Here is a 13,656-nt window from a genome sequence, read left to right as displayed (position 1 = left end):
CCATGCCCACCCAGAACAAGAGCAGAGGACACTAGCTCAGCTCAAATGTATGAATTAATAGCATCAATATTAAATAACAGCAGAAAGTTATAGAGGAATTAAGCACCAGCAGAAAGTTGTAGAGGAACTCAGAGTGGAATTCTTTTCTGAAATAAAAAAAAGAATTCTCAGAACTCATAGCAACCGAAATAAAGAATGAACTACAGAAACTTAGGTAGGAAACCCAATCTAAAATGCATAAGGATGCCAGAGAGATAGCTCAGCAGCCTAAAGTACCTTCTTAGGCAATCTTAGGCATGCACAGGGACTGCAGTCCCATCCCCAGCACAATAAGCTGCACCAGCCCCACCCTCATGGTTGGCTGAGCCTGCCACAAAAAAGCTCAAACATTGTATTTCTTGACAAATAAATACCAGGAAGAATGAGATATAAGAAAAGGAAATAATTCTACATTTCCAACAAGTGAAAAGACAATAAATTTGTTCAATGTAATTCAGTAGTAAGAACAAGACATTAAAAGAAAGACTGTAAAGTCAGTATCAGTCAAATCCATAGAAATATTGTCAACAGATAGATGCCTATGACTTAGTAAAAAACTTGGCCTCACTCAAAATATCTAATAAAATGAATCAAATTTAAGAAAATTATTGTAAATAAAGTCAAGTAAGAAAAAGAATGAATGTGCAAACTCATATAGGAACATACTGCAATCCTGAATGTATTTTTTCTTTACTTTTTAAAAATAATCTTATTGAGAAACAAATAGCAATGAGACAGTTTCAAAACTGATTGCTAGCACAGTTTCAATAATTAATACATGCATATTGGTGTCTTTGTGGTTATTCATTGTACAAGATGAATACATAATATCCTGTCCATAAACACTATTAAACAGATATCACTATTCACTGAATTAAGAGAATGAAGCTGTATATCTATCCTATTTTGAATATATAGATAAGAAATGATCGTTCATTTATATCTCCCTTTGTTGGCTAGTTTTGTCAGAGAAGGGCATTGCATTGTAATTTAAATATTGTAGGTGTGTGAATTCAGCAAAATATTCCATTATAGTCCAGTAGCCCATAATAGTAGTGAGTTTTCTGTAAGACTGACAATGTCAGAAGTTGTTGACTTGAGCTTTTGGAGCACAGCATATTAATATGGATTTACTTTTTGTATTCCATTTTTATTCTTTTCAGCTGGATGGCTAACACCAAGCTAAAGCAAGACCTATATAACAAGAAATGTAACTTCCGTATGTGCCAAGGTCAGTCAAATGCCCTCAGGATTTATCCTGAAACCGTGTTCCTCAGTTTTCAGATCCTTTGTCAATATCAGTCATGTGGATGAGTCATGGTCATTGCTTGACCAATTTGCTTTCTGTGAAAGCCTGAGACAATGTTTTCTCTCCATGTGACTCTCTTTGAGCACACTTCACATCATCAATCACTTTCCTCTTTTGCCCTATAATGTCCTTGATCAGTAAATTTGGGACACTACTGAATTATATGGAGTTACAGAATAGGATCTCCTATGTCCTGAGTCTTCACTGACCTTGAAAGGCTAGGGCCAAAATATTGGCTGTCCTTGCAGCCCTTCTATTTCTCTAATTTTCAGTCTGCAGACTTAGGTTGTTAGCCCTCCAGAAGAGAAACTTATAATTATTACCCGATAACATTGGCAGTTGAGCTTTACCTCACTATCTGTCTGAATATCAAACATCTTAGGCATACCATGGAACAGGTGTTTTCCATCAAGTATTTGCATGTTAAACTTTAAATACCTCCAGAATATAAAGAAAAAAATTTTTTTCATTAAAAGTTTTATTTTTTTTGTATTTTAGAGAAGGGCCTATAGGGTGTACAGGGTCTCACTACTAGATCGGACTTGTAGTGATCCGCTTGTTTACAGCTTCCCAAGTGCTGGGATTACAGGTGTGCACCACCATGTCCAGTCTCAATTGCCATCTCAGCATACCCCGTGTTTAGGGCTGGTACAGCAGGCCTAGGAATTAAAACTCTGGACCCTGCTAGCAAGCGCTTTAATACAGTGAACTATTTGGCTGGCGCTCTTTAAATATTTTTTAAAAAGAGAATGCAAAAGAATAAAAACAAAAAGAAAACAAAAGCAAATGTTACAGAATTTCATTGAAAAAAGCAAATTGGGTGATATTGGTCATAGTGCATAGTGTTTTCTTCATCTTAGCTGTTTAGATTACCAGATATATGTATGCGAAATTGGAGAAAGAAAAAAAAAAGTGTTGTTTGCGGTGCGCTAAATTTTGAGACAGGATCTCTTCCTATGCGGTTCAAACTGGTATTGAGCTCATTTTGTAGACCAGGCTGGTCTTGAACTCACAGGGACCCTCCCGCCTCAGCCCCTCTGGCACTGGGATTACAGGAGTGCACCACCACATCCGATTGGCATATCTTTTATTATTTTTTGTTTTAAAATAAAGTAAAAATGAGAATTAAAACAGAAAATATTACAGTGATAGATTTTCACTTAAGAAAAACTTATGAATTTCACAATATTTGTTGTAATACATAGTGTTGACTTCCAACCAATTATTCATGTTTGCAGATATATGCATGCAAAATTGGAAAAAGAATGAAAAAAAGAGAAATATATAAGAAAATAAGATGGAGAAAGAGCACAAACAATTGAAAAAAGGAGACAAAATAAATTAAATCATTAACTACTTCTCTCTAGAAACCAACAGAATGCGCAGTATAATTGTTGAAAGCATCCTGCTTACATTACATTAATATGTATTTAGCCCATTGAAAGAATTATTTGTAAAACTGAATTTAGATATTAAATGCATTTGGGTTTTCATAAAGTTTCTATTATCTAGCTATAAGTACAAATATGTGCACAGGATAATTCCAGGTGTGTCATCAAAACTTTGATAAGTTTTTTTTTTAAATCTTATCATTCCTGGAAGGAGAAAACATCTTTATCAGAGTATATATAACACTTTGTACTAATGAACACCCATTTTCTGTTACATACATTGACTTTTGGAAAGACATTTATTTTATTATTTATTTATTTACATTTTTGGAACTGCGGATTGAACTCAGGTCCTTGGACTTGCCAGGCAAGCGCTGATTCTACTGAGCCATCTCCCCAGCCCCCTACATTTCTTTTACATTATCCCTTTAAAGATAACTTAAAAGAATACTGTCCATGTTCATCCATGAGGAAATGGATAGGAGGTAATAGATATGTTGATTTGCTTGATTTAAATATTGGAAAATGTAAATAAATTCAGTGCTTCAGATTTCATCCCATAAAAATGAACAGTTAGTAATGGACAATGTTTAGTGAAATTAAAAAAATCAATCAAATGAAAATATCAGTCTTCCTTAGCTAAGTAAGAAATGACTTGCAACAAGGATGCTGTATTTCTCAGGAGCTGCTTTGCACAGGTAGGAACTCAGTGAACCTCTAGAATCTTCTGTTAGTGGCCATGGAAACCACACTGTGCATGTGGTGTGACCTGCTTTGGATGCTGGCTGATAACTATATTTAATGAACTTGTAGGTCATGAGAACTGCCAGTGAAACAAAGTCCAAAATTATTGTTTGCTTGCACCAGATTTGGTAACCATTCTGCCGGGATTGTTAATTCACAAAGATAACACATAGTAAGACAGCAGAGGAAAAAGAATCAAAGAGAAGTGTCTTCTTATGAAACAGAAGATAGTTCACTTCAGAAAAATCAAAACTTCTGAAGAGGCCACATGATTTACAACACATGCAGTACCCAACTTAAGAGTAAATGTGTGGACTTTTGTCAAAACTTCCCAACATAAGATCAATAAAATAAATCATTAAGGGAATGTTATGTATAATATATAAAAAGATAAAATAGTTTTGTGCTGGAAACTTGGACAAAACCATGTAATTCTATCAAAAAGTTGAAAGCATTAATATATTGCATAATTATCATTATATTGTATTAAAGTTCACACTAGTCTCATTAAAATTAAAATGACTTTTTCTGGCAATAGCATAATTTACCTTAAAGGAAGTTAAATCAATGGGTCACAGACAAAATTAAACAAGAAACTGAGTAATATCTACAATTCAAAGAAAACTCAAGCACAACTTATCAGAATTTATGTGATGCTATGAAAGCAGTCCTCAGAGGGAAATTTATAGCTGTGAACTCACATATCAGGAAAACAGAATGGGAAAAAATAAACACCCTAATGCTGCAACTTCAACCACTAGAAAAGGAATAGCAAACCAAACCCAATGCCCAAAGATGAGAAGAAATAATAAAGATTAGAGCAGAAATTAATTCAATTGAGGTGAAGAAAACAATTCAAAGAATTAACAAATCAAAAAGCTGGTTCTTTGAAAGACTTAATAAAATTGATAAACCGGAGCGACGCCCCCTGGTCCCCACCGCTCCCGCTGCTGCTCCCGCCCCTCCGCTCCTCGGCCGCGCCATGGGCACCCGCGACGACGAGTATGACTACCTCTTCAAAGTTGTCCTTATTGGAGATTCTGGTGTTGGAAAGAGTAATCTCCTGTCCCGATTTACTCGAAATGAGTTTAACCTGGAGAGCAAGAGTACCATTGGAGTAGAGTTTGCAACAAGAAGCATCCAGGTGGATGGGAAAACAATAAAGGCACCGATATGGGACACGGCAGGACAAGAGCGATACTGAGCTATAACATCAGCATACTACCGTGGAGCTGTAGGTGCCTTACTGGTCTATGACATTGCTAAACATCTCACATACGAAAATGTAGAACGATGGCTGAAAGAACTGAGAGACCATGCAGATAGTAACATTGTTATCATGCTGGTGGGCAATAAGAGTGATTTACGTCATCTCAGGGCGGTTCCCACAGATGAAGCGAGAGCTTTTGCAGAAAAGAATGGTTTGTCATTCATTGAGACATCAGCTCTAGACTCAACAAATGTAGAAGCTGCTTTTCAGACAATTTTAACAGAGATATACCGCATTGTGTCTCAGAAGCAAATGTCAGACAGACGTGAAAATGACATGTCTCCAAGCAACAATGTGGTTCCTATTCATGTTCCACCAACCACTGAAAATAAGCCAAAGGTGCAGTGCTGTCAGAACATCTAAGGCATTTCTCTCCTCCCCTAGAAGGCTGTGTATAGTCCATTTCCCAGGTCTGAGATTTAAATATGTTTGTAATTCCTGTGGCCACTTTTGTGTTTTATTACTTTACTTCCTCATACTTACGAATTCTTCCATGTCTTAAGTCCTTTGATTTTAGATTTATAAAATCATCCACTTTGTGCTGAATGACTGCAGTTTTTTTTTTTCTCCATGCTATGGCTTCACTGGTCTTAGTTTAATAAACTGAATGTTTGAATTCCTCTGTTACTGTTTACTTTTCATCATGAAAGCCTGTCTTTGTAGGACATAGTTCAACTTTCTCACTTGAAGCTCAGACCCATTGGTCTTGATCTAATCCAATGAAGACCTTAGAAGTAAGCTATTATTTTGCCACAGAGCCGCTTAGAAGTAGTACACTCTTCTCTCAGTGCAGCGTATATTTCGACAAATCTAAGAGTTGCCCTATAAACATAGCAGGATTTTGTGAAAATTTTCCATTATTCTGGAAATCAATTTCTAAAATGCCTTAATAGGTTTATGTAGTTTAGTACATTTTGGTTTAATTTTTGTAAGCGTCATAATTGATGAGAAAGGAGGGCACTTTTTTGTGGACAGGGATTATCCTAATAAACAAAAAAGATTGTTAACAGTTTGGATTATGTTATGATTTGGGTGCTGTAAGTTGAACAGTGCTGCCTGGCAAGCTAGGAACTAGAGAGACTGGTGGAAAGCCTTCTGAAGTGCCTCTGTTGCAGTGATTAGGCAGCCCAAGTCATTGAACTGATCTCACTTCCCAGCAGTAGATTATGTGGCATTTTATTGCCCAGGCAATAACTGGTTTAATGTTGGTAATATCAAATTTTGAAATACTAATATTGTTTAAAAACCTTCAAGTAAGTGAAATACAACCTAGTTTTATCACCATATTCACCAGCAGGCACGGGTGATTATTTTAGCAATGCTAATATTTGAGTTTTGCAGTGTATAATGGAATATAGTCCAGTTAAATCTTCAGTTTTAGTATGTCTAAAGGATACAGTGAGAAGTTAATCTATGCTCAAGTGGTACCATTTAAAGGCATGTATTCTTTAGTATGTAAAATGAAATAGTACCTTGATTTTAAATAGAATGCACTTAGGCATTAATAGAGAGCTGAAGTCATTTTTTTCCTACTACATTACTGGAATCCGCGGAGCAACTAGTTTCTCATTCAGAAATGTGCACACTGATACTTAGTTTTATTTCCTTATGTGGATAAGATTAAGCGCTTCTCTGCAGTATTCTGAAAGTTGTCAACTGCAGTGATAACTTCAGATGATGGATATCTGAAAAAATATATGTGTGGGCTTGCATAGATTCACTATGTTTCATAGTTAATCTTCTGTGTTTTGCGGTGCTCATGATGTGTGGGGTGCACGGAAGGCATTGCTGTAGTCAGTCATTTCCTGTGTAGCCATTTTATTGTTTTAGTGTACTGGTTATAAAGATACTATTATCTATTTGTAAATTGCTACTTTGTATTTTATGCATGCTCTGTAACTTGATTTTTTTTGATTTGGAATATATCTCATTCTAATAAACAGTTATAGGGGGTCAAAAAATTGATAAACCGCTAGCTAATCTCATCTAAAAGAGGGAAGAAAAAATTCAAATACAAGCAATAAAGAATGAAAAGGTTGTAATTGCCACAGACCCAATAGAATTCAAAAGACTATACATAGCTACTTAGAGAATCGCTACTCTCACAGAATGGAAGACAGAAGAAATGGAAAGATTCCTAGAAAGGTACAAATTACCAAAATTGAATCAAGAAGGTATAACAACCCCAACAACAACCAGTGAAATAGGAAATGTAAAAAAAATACCTAGTGACAAAAAATGAAGGGCCTCATGGATTCACAGCTGAATTCTGCAATAAAATTAGGGATGATGCAATCCCTATAATCCTCACACTCTTCAATGAAAATTGAAAAGGAAGTAATCCTTCCAAAATCATTCCTGGAGGACAGTACTATACTGATTCCCAAACCAGGGAAAGACATAAGTAATGAATAGAACTACAAGCCAATCACACTCAGGAACATAGATGCAAAAATCCTCAATAAAATCTTAGTAAATACAATACAGAAAGTCATCAAGAAAATTATACACCATGACCAGGTAGGATACATCCCAGGGATGCAAGGATGGCTCAATATTCAAAAATCTATAAATGTAACACACTGTATCAATAGAGCCAAATCTAAAATCTACTTGATTATCTCAATTGATGCAGAAAGGTCTTTTGACAAATTCCATCATTCATTCATGTTCAAAGTCCTACACAAAATTGGAATAGATGGGCTCTACTTCATTCTGATAAAAACCATCGATGACAACCATACAGCTAGCATAATTCTACATGGACAAAAGCTAAAAACTAATCTTTTACTCTCAGATCTGGTACACGACAAAAATGTCTTCTATCACCATTCCTATTCAATACAGGTCTGGAATTATTAGCTAGAACAATTGGACAATAGAGAGAACTGAAAGGAACAAGAATAGGTAAAAAAGAAGTTAAACTAACATTATTTGCAGAAGACATGATACGTTACTTAGAAGACCCAAAAAACTCCACCAAGAAGCTACTATAATTGATACACAAATTCAGTAACATAGCAGGATACAAGGTCACCACCCAAAAGTCAATAGCATTCCTCTATACAGATACCAAACACACTGAGGGAAATTAGAGAAACAATACCTTTTACAATAGCACCGTGGAAAAAAAAATACCTTGGAATTCATCTAACTAAAGAAGTCTAAGAACTTTTCAAGGAAAATTACAGTACTCTGAAAAAAGAGATCATAAAAGATTTCAGAAATTGAAAGCACATTGTCTTGTCATGGAGAGGAAGACCAAAATAATGATGATGGCCATACTCCCAAAATTGCTGTACAGATTAAATGCAATCCCTATGAAACTGCTGCCAACATAACTCACACATTGTGAAATCTTCCCTAAAATTTATTGAGAATTAGAAAATACATAGAATAGCAAAAGTAATCCTGTGCAACAAAGACAAGTCAGCATGTATTACAATTCCTGACCTGAAATTATACTATAAAGCTACTGTGCAAAAAATCATCATGGTATTGGCAAAAAATAGACGCGAGGACCAATGGAATACATTAGAAGATTCAACAGAATCTATGAACACACTGAGGCACCTTATTTTCCACAAAGGGGCCAAACATGCTTACTTCAAGAAAGATATCCTCTTTAACAAATGGTTCTAGAAAACCTGGGTCTCTACATGCAAACAACTGAAAGTTGACCCAGGTCTATCACAATGCACTAAGCTAACGTCAAAATGAATTAAAGATCTAAACATTAAAACATAAAGCCTAAATCTCCTGGAATAGAAAGTAGGAGGAACTCTTGAAGAGAGGTGCAGGCAAAGAGTTCATGAACAAAAATCAAATCGCATGGGTAATACTTGAAAGAACTAACAACTGGGACCAACTCTTATTGATAGGTATTTGCACATCAAAAGATATTACCAATAAAGTGAAAAGACAAGCCACAAATTTATAAAAATCTTAACTAATAAGAATTCAGACAATAATATTCTCTCTAGAGTTTATAAAAAAAACTAAAAAAAAATTAGGGCCCCTAAATTTAAAAAAACAATCTATAAATGTTTATTTGAGATGAACACACAGTTCTCAGAGGATGAAATTAAAGAAGTGAATAAATACATGAAAAAGTGCTCCACATCAATAGCCATCTTTGAAATGCAAATTAAAAAAACACTGAGATATCGTCTCACCCCAGAAAGAATGACTATCATAAAGAAATTAACAAACAACAAATGTTGGAGAGGCTGTGGGGAAAAGGGAAGCCTTCTCCACCACTGGTAGTAATATAGACTGGTGCAACCATTATGGAAATCAGTGTGGAGACTCCTTAAAAACTAGGACTCGAATTCCCATTCAAGAGATCAATCCCCCTACTGAGAATTTTCCAGAAGGAACTAAAAACATCGTATCATAGAGATACATGTAGCACAATTTGTGATAGCCAAATCTTGGAAACAACCAAGATGCCCATCACCTGAGGAATGGATGAAAAGTTGTGGTATTTTTATACAATGGAGTATTGCTCAGCTATAAAGAATGATAAATTTGAAGATTTTGTATATAAGTGGATACCACTTGAAGATATACTTATAAATGAAATAAACCAGAACCACATGTGAAATTATCTTGTCTCCATAGTGTCAGAACCCAAAGGAAGAAATAAAAATAGATAATTATAACACAATTAAAAGGAAGGTGATGATTAAGGATTATACAATAAAGCTAGAAAACATGACAGGGGCAAAGCCATACATTTATATGCACTAGATGGTAAAGGCAATGATCTTGAGAATTTTCCACATGATTTTGAAACTAGAAGTTAATTGGTATTATTCTCACCCAGATTAAGTAAATATGCTGATACCTGTGAACTAAGCAACAGTACTGAAGATAGCAATGTGTAATACTAGGGTTATGCTTGAAATACCTATTATTCTGGTTTTCTATATACTTACAGTTTCTCGTGTCATTCCAATTACTGCCATACTGTCTTTCAAGTAAATGCTTATTAAAAAAGTGTAATTAATGAAAACAAGAGACAACAAAAGGAGTCATAGGACTATTCTTCTATAATGCTTTATATGGTTAGATTTCCAAATTTCTGTGTAAAAAATATGTAATTTTTTATTCCTATTTAAAATATGTTTTTATTTTTTCATTTCTTTAATTCTTCATATTCTGTAGGGACTCACAGTTTAACATATCAATACTTGATGGAAAATACTTGTTCCATGGTACATCTAAGATGTTTGATATTGAGGCAGGTAGTGAGGTTATGTTATACTGCCCACGCTGTAGGTTCATAATAGGAAGATTCTCTCCCGGAGGGTTACCAACTTAAGTTAGCAGTCCAAAAATTAGAGAAAAAGAAGAGCTGCAAGGACATCCAACATTTTGGTCCTAGTCTTTGAAGATTAGTGAGTACTCAGGACATAGGAGAACCTGTACTGTAACATCACATAACTCAATTGTGTCCCAAATTTTGTATTTAAGGAGATTATAGGGCCACAGAGTAAAGTGATCCATAATGTAGAGTGTGCCTAAGGAGAGTCACATGGAGATAAATCAATCTCTCAGGTTCTCACAGACAGCAAATTGGTCAAGCAATGGCTGTGACTCATCCACATAGCCGACACTGACAAAGGATCTACAACTGCAGTACAGTATTTTAGGATAAATCCTGAGAGGATTTCACTAACCTTGTCAGATGCAAAAGTTATATTTCTTGTTATATGGTTATTACTTTATCTTGGTCTTAACCATTCAGCAGAAAAGTATAACACTGAAGTATAAAAAGTAAAGCTATATTAACATGCTGATCTGCAAAAGCGCAAGACAACAACTGTTTTCATTGCCAGTCCTGCTGATGACCCAGTAGTATTATGCACTGCTGGACTACAGTGGAATACTTTGCTGAATTCATACACCTACAACATTTAAATGACAATGGAATACCCATTTGTGACAAAACTAGACAAAAAATGGAATACCAATGAAGGACCCTTTTGTATCTGTATATAGAAAATAGTTAGGCTATTTTTACAGCTACTTTCTCTTAATTCAATGAGAAAAAGAGTTGTACTGATAGCGTTTGTGGACAGGATATTATGTCTGCATCTTATACTATGAATAACCACTAAGAATACAAAAATATGCAAAGTATTACTTATTGAAACTGTCCTACTAATCTGTTTAGAAATTGCTTCATTTTATTTGTTTCTCAGTAAAACTTTAAAAAAATAAACATCGTGAAATATAGAATTAGTTGATAAATATTTTGAAAAAACTTTCCTACTAAACATAATACAGAAATACACTTAAATTTTAGATTTCTGTGGAGTAAATCAGAATAAAATAGTGAAATAATCCGTGTTTAATCATCTATGTTTAAAATGGGAACATACATATATACCATACATGTCATGGTTGTTATTGAAATTCAATGGGTAGGAGTATGTGAGAGATCTTTTGGCTTCCCTGTGCCCACGGGGCCTCTCCCGACCAAAACCCAGGCACCACGTGAGTGAACCCTCTACTGCGCCCTCAGGACACCTGCAACTCTCCAGAGCCCCTACCCCCAAGTCCGCCAAGTGAGTGAGAACATCTGTGATTCTCTCAGACCCACAGATAAAGCCCATACCCAGGCCCAGCTAATATCTTGGAGAGCTTCTGCCCTCTACTGTGCCCCCTGGGACAAGGGCACAACAGAGAGCACCACAGGTTCACTGTTGCTCCAGAGAGGCACAACAGGTTCATTTCCAAGTGCTGCAGCAGGAAGGAGATGAACACAACAGCTAGACTCAAGCCAGGCATAACTGGATAAACTCAAATTTAATAGATCTGCACCCAAATTTCAGTAGGTGTTAAGGTTATAACTGCACCGAAGCTCTACACCAAAGGTCAGAGGTCAGTGTCATATGCAATGACAAAGAGAAGGAGCAAAATGCAATCTCAGGTCTTGGGAACAGCCAGAACAAGTGCAGAGGACACTAGTTCAACTGAAATGTATGAATTGATAGTGTCTGAAGTAAATAAACAACAGCAGAAAGATAAAGAGGAACTTAGGTCAGAATAAATCTCTGAAATAAAAAATGAAATATCTGAATTAGTAGTGTCTGAAGTAAAGAATCAAATGCACAAACATATAGAGGTAGTCAGATGAGAAATAATGTATAAATTAAAAGAACTAATAACTGATTATCAAGAAGACACTGATAAAAAAAGAGATTAGAAAAGTGACAGGTACCTTGAATGAGCAATATAGGAAAGAAATAGACCACATGAAGTAGGGTCAAAGAGATATACAGGAACTTACGATTTCAATGAGAAGCGTGAAAAACCGTTTGAGTGAAAGTGAAGATAGAATTTCAGATACTGAAGACACTGTCACAGCTAGTGAAAAGGTAAGAAAAGACCTCTTAAAAATAACTAGGATGCAGGAAAAAAAATTCATCACCTGCAAGAGGATGCAAAGGTGAAACTAAAAGGCATTGATGAGATACAGGAGTCAATACAAATGACATAACAAAATATGGGCAGAAATAATAGCAGAAAACTCCCCAAATATGAGGAAACAATCTGACATTCAGGTAACCGAAGCATACAGAACTCCAAATAAATTCAACCCAATTAAAAACGCACCAAGATACATAATAGTCAAGATCCCAGAAATTCAGCACAAGAACAACATACCAAAAGCCGCTAGAGAAAAGAAGCACATCACATTTAAAGGAAAACCCATCAGAATTAATGCGGATGTCTCTTCACAAAACATGAAGGCAAGAAAAGCATGCAGCAGAGTACTTCAAATTCTCTATGAAAACAAATTCCAGCCCAGAATACTATACTCTGAAAAATTCTCTTTTAAGTTTCATAGAGAAGTGAAATACTTCCATGACAAAGAACAACTAAAAAATTTCATGACAACAAAGCCAATCCTACACAGACTATTTAAAGATGCTGCACAGATGAACCAAAAAGATCAGAACACCACGAAGGAGAACAGAAGGAACACACTAAATAGGGCAAACAATTAAACACAAGACAAAAAGGAGTAAACGACAGCAGAAAAATAACATGCCAGTTGTAATCAAAACATCTCAATTGTAACCATCAATATAAATGGACTCAATTCACCAATTAAGAGAAATAGACTGGCACAGTGGATTAGGAAACAAAATTCAATGATATGCTGTATACCAGAAAAAACACTTAAATCATAAAGAAATTCATAGGCTGAAAATCAAAGGATGGAACAAAATACTTCATGACTCAGCATCTCAGAAAAAAACAGGGGTAGCAATCCTGTTTACAGACAGTCTCAACTTCAAACCAAGAATGGTCAAACGAAATAAAGAAGGTCACTATATATTGTATAAGGGAAAAATTCAAGAGGAAGAGGTAACAATAGTAAATATCTATGCACCAAACACGGGAGCACCCAACTATATAAAGAAAATCTTAATGGACATGAAAAATCTAGTAGCTAAGACCATAATCTTAACAGGAGACCTTAACAACCTCGTATCCCAAAAGGATAGATCAACCAGACAAAAAACTTAGCAAAGTAGCAGAACAGAAAGAGAACTTGGAACAAATGGACTTAGTGGACATATACAGAGTGTTCTACCCAACCAAAGCTGAATACACATTTTTTCAGCTGCACATGGGTCATACTCTAAAATAGCCCACATACTGGTCCACAGATCATGCTTAAGTATGTGCAAGAAAACAGAAATTATCCCATGCATATTATCTGACCACAGTGCAAAGAAACAAGATAAACAACAAAAGAAACCAGAAAAACTCACTAAATGCATGGAAATTAAGCAAAACCCTACTCAGCAATCAATGGGTCACAGATGAAATTAAACAAGAAATTCAACAATATCTACAATCAAGTAAATCCCAAACACAAC

At 35.4% G+C, this 13,656-nt stretch overlaps 1 pseudogene across 1 annotated transcript; it reads left to right on the top strand.

Annotated features, from left to right (window-relative positions):
• Positions 1-4,411: 4,411 nt before the first annotated feature.
• On the top strand, positions 4,412-5,295 carry LOC101585832 (annotated as a pseudogene). The gene has a single exon (XR_192904.2). The product of XR_192904.2 is annotated as a ras-related protein Rab-11A pseudogene (transcript).
• Positions 5,296-13,656: the final 8,361 nt, after the last annotated feature.

This window comes from Octodon degus, unplaced genomic scaffold, assembly GCF_000260255.1.
Source record: "Octodon degus isolate 3935 unplaced genomic scaffold, OctDeg1.0 scaffold00290, whole genome shotgun sequence".
NCBI lineage: Eukaryota > Metazoa > Chordata > Mammalia > Rodentia > Octodontidae > Octodon > Octodon degus.
The sequence above is the reverse complement of the archived record's forward strand: the minus strand, read 5'-3'. Positions and strand labels throughout refer to the sequence as shown.